Here is a 4,327-nt window from a genome sequence, read left to right as displayed (position 1 = left end):
TGGTAGTGTATGGAGTATTAAAACTCCATCCTATCCATAGATCTTTGGTCTAAATATCTTACACATGTTTCCTTTCCCCTCATATAATAGAACAGAATGGCGGAGGCCTTTTCTTCAATTTCATTACTTCAAATACTCAAATTTGGCAAATAAATCAGGCCCAATGAACAACCAAGAATGGAATTCACTTGGGTCGGGCCAGCATAAGTCCATATGGTCTGGTCTCAGCCCAATAGGTTTGATTGGTGGGACATACATATGATGGTCATTTAGAGGGTTTCACTAATGATAAGGAACAAAAGCAGCTTGAGGAGAAATTTAATTAGGAAACAAGCTTGGGACCCCAACCTAATATTATGACCAATGAAATATGGTAATGGGTTTTTTCAGAAGTCACAAGTTTAGCAATTGTAATGGGACCCCAACCCAAGTTTAGCAATTGTAATGATCAAATTATTTTCAATAGATCTCTCATGAGAGTTGTTTAATGTCATACGATTATTCAACAATATCATCGACAGCCACTAAAAGAGAAATTTCACATAAATGTGGAAAGTACATTTCTGCTCTGGATAATCGAGCAATCTCTAATGGTAGCATGAAAGGAGTCTCTGAGGACACTGGAGCAGTAACATAAGCAGAAGAACTTGTTGATGATTCACCAAGAAGACTTTTAGTTTCCTCAGGGTTATGTTGTATCCATGGATGCTCATATGAATTCTTAGTGACTCAAGCTCCATTGCCACCTCTTTCATTGTTGGCCTATCTTCTCCTTTCATTTCAAGGCATTTCCGTACAAGTTCAAAAACTGCCATTATATGCTCATTATTCCCCTCACTTAATATTAACCTGATAATCAAGAATCTGAGAAAGATTGTTATCTTTCTATGATGACACAAAATGCATGGCAAGGCTCCTTGGATCCTCAGATCCTTCTGTAAGAATAGGCTATTGCCTTGTCAAAAGCTCAGCAAGGACAACACCAAAGCTATTAACATCACTCTTATCAATTAGTTGGCTTGTTTGAGAAGATTCAGGATCCAAGTAACCCATGGTCCCTTGAATTAGTGTCGAGGCTTGAGCTTGATCCAGAGGAGAGAACCTTGAAGCTCCAAAATCAGATAGTTTAGCCACATAATTATCATCTAGAAGTATATTGGAAGACTTGACATCCCTATGAAGGACTGGTGTTGAATGATAAGAGTGCAAATATGCAAGTGCTCCTACTATTTCAATGGCAATTCTTAAACGATTCCTCCACGATATAGACACCAGCTGATTCTCATTATGGATATACTGGAAGAGGGTTCCATTAGAGATGAATTCATAATCAATAACGGAATCTCTATTTCTAAACAGCAACCGAAAAGCTTCACCACATTTCTATTGTTGATTTGAGAAAGGATGTCAACCTCATTGATAAACTATCTAGATTGCCCTTTATCCATTACCTTGGATTTCTTTACTGCAACTACTTTGCCATTTGACAAGATTCCTCTATAAACTATACCATGCCCTCCTTGGCCAATTATTTGGCTCTCATCAAAGTTGTTGGTTGCCTTACTGAGTTCTTCTATAGTAAAAATCCCAGCATTTTCTTGGACACCTCGACATGAAGCAATTTATTGTTGCAATAGCAAGCCTCCATTTTGCTAGAAGAATTTTTCTCTACGCTTGATTACTCTTTTTCTCTGAATTCCTCAATGTGCAAAACAAAATCTGAAGAGTACAATGACAAAGCTTGTACCGGCACCTGCATAAAAACATATTTAATAAGAAGTATATTATTTTGAGCAATTTACATTTACATCCCCTCCATTTGTAAACATTTATATTTACACCCCTGGGATTTTATTTTGAACTTTCCCCTGTGCTTAACACAATTAATTTAAACATAAAAACGACATGTTTACCCCTGTTGAATTTTAATCTAAGATTTAAAAAATAAAAAATATACATAAAAGTCGCAATGTATAAGGTCAATCGATTTCTTTTGATGAAGCTACTTAGAAAATTTTGCTTTATCAAGGACTCAAGATATCATGTCTAAATATGAAAACTTTAAAGTTCCACTTATAGTTCAGCCAAGTTTCACAGTTTTATTAAGCCTTTTCTTTCAGGGTTTGAAATAAAAAAAGAAAAAAGAAAAGGCTGATGTTGGGAATTTTAAAAACACAATATATGTTGACTCATTACTTAACTCTATTATTCTAACAATAGGAGTGCAATTGTTATAAAGTTCAAAATGCAAGGGGTGTAAGCATAATAGAATAAATTATAGGGAGTGTAACTGTAATTTATAAACATAGGGGGTTTAAATGTAATTTGTTCAATTGAGAGAGAGAGAGAGAGAGAACCAGAACTAAGTTAACAAAGCCATGGAAATTTTAAATCAATCTCAAGCAAAGGAGAAAAGAAACTTCAATAAAATGAAATGATCTTCTACCGAATGAAAAAGGAGAAAAATAATTTTTTCTTAGGAAGGGGGGGGGAGGGGGTGTTAAAGTTACCTGCTATAATTTTTAGCAAGGGAATGGCTTTCAGGTCCTGAGTACAGCGAGTCCCATCTGTCCAACCATCTCCATGATAGCCCTTTGGACAATGGCAGCTGTAATTCCCAACAGTGTTATTGCAAGTTGCAATCTCATAGCATTTGTGTTCTCCTTTACATTCATTTATGTCTTGGTAAAATCAGTGGATGCATCACAATAATGATGAAATTAACCATGTTAGTTCGACAGTTCAAAGCAACAGTGAAAAATGGAGCATTTCAAGTAATTCAGAAAAGCTAGTTAGGCTACCCACCTTGGCATCCCTGAGGATGATAAGGGTTGCCTTCAAAACCATGTGTGCAGTAACATCTGTAGCCTGGGCCGTTGGTTGAATTCGAGCAACTGGTATTTGGACCACAAGCATAAGATTATCTTGCTGGGCTTCTTCGCATGTCTCAGTTCCAATTGCCCAGTCCATCACCATCGGAATGTTCGACCTCTCGAGGGTATCAGTTGAGAAATCTGATAACCTGAAGGTGTACCAGTCTTTGTCGGCCAAGAAAGCAAAACTGCAAGGGTTGAAAGGCGATGTCTTGGTGTGGTTATATAAACTATCCACAGACACTTTGAAACGTTTGAGCCCCCATGGAATTGAGATCTGGCAACAGCCGATACCAGAACAAGAACCATCTCTCAGACTCCCCTGGTTACTGCACGGAGACTTGCACCCACTCATCAAATCTTCGTCGTCCAGATATCTAATCGTACCTATAGCGTCACACCCAATGGCTGTGAATTTGTTGTTGGTGGGTGAGAACCAGAAGGGAGATTTTTTCGTATCAAGCCAATAGCTACTCCGGGTTCTCAATTTGCCTGTAGAATTGAAGCACTCATAAGCATAGTATTTACTATTGAACTTAGCTTTTCCATCCAATGATAACTCGAGAACCTCGATGTCACCACCTGCTTGGTAAGCTTTTAGGATGCCATCTTTCCTGGTCTCGCAGGTTATAAGATAACCATCATCCTTGAAGCATTCTTGTTTGTCACCAAACGGGTAAGGGATGCTTACGTGTCCACATCTATCCCTGCAACCAGGCAACGTTTGGGGTGGAGCCACCGTAGTTATTACTCCTGAGAACAGAAAACTAAGCAATACAAGCAGCATCAGAAGATTCAGAGACATGGCTTTGCTTGATTGGTAATCTTGCTTTCTCCTCACCTTGGAAGTGTTAGGTGGCGGGATATCAATAAACTCTAAGGAATTGAAGAAGGCTTCACCACCCCCAGCCCTCGTTTCCATCTTTATGGGAGAAAAGTCAAATAAACTGACAGAGGATGACTAACTCAACTTAGAAATTGATTCAGAGCTTCTTCACTACCCCCAGTACACGTCTGTATTGAAGGATATCAGCTAGATTTTGGTCAGAGAGACACCCCTTTGGTATTTGGCAAAAATCTACCACCAATGAATGTAATGGGAATTATTTACCCAAAAAAGGAGAAAAAAAACACACGTAATAGAAATTGCTGTAGAGTTTCCTTGATCAGGAAATTCGCAAAACTAAGGCATATTGGGTTGAATTTGTGAGTTTTTTAAAAATTAAAGAAGAATGATATAGTAGATAGAAAATATTTATGTAAAAGGATCTTTGTTTTTTCTTAATTTTTTATTTTTCGACTGCAGAATGTAAAAGGATCTCGGTTATAACCTCTAAGTTGGTTAAACTATGTCGTAGGTGACAATCAGAACAGCTTCTACATCCTCAGGCCCATTGAGTTGCATTATTTTCCACCATGGCTGATCTACTTGACTCTTGACAAGTCTTCTATAA

The 4,327-nt window shown here is 37.9% G+C and overlaps 1 pseudogene; it reads right to left on the bottom strand.

The window, feature by feature from the left end:
- Positions 1 to 498: 498 nt before the first annotated feature.
- On the bottom strand, positions 499 to 3,678 carry LOC149016006 (putative wall-associated receptor kinase-like 16 pseudogene; annotated as a pseudogene).
- Between the last annotated feature and the right edge of the window lie 649 nt (positions 3,679 to 4,327).

The sequence above is a fragment of the Hakea prostrata genome, chromosome 5 (assembly GCF_041222555.1).
Source record: "Hakea prostrata isolate BN-2017 chromosome 5, UWA_Hpros_2, whole genome shotgun sequence".
NCBI classification, from domain to species: Eukaryota; Viridiplantae; Streptophyta; class Magnoliopsida; order Proteales; family Proteaceae; genus Hakea; species Hakea prostrata.
This window is presented reverse-complemented; position numbering and strand designations above follow the sequence as displayed.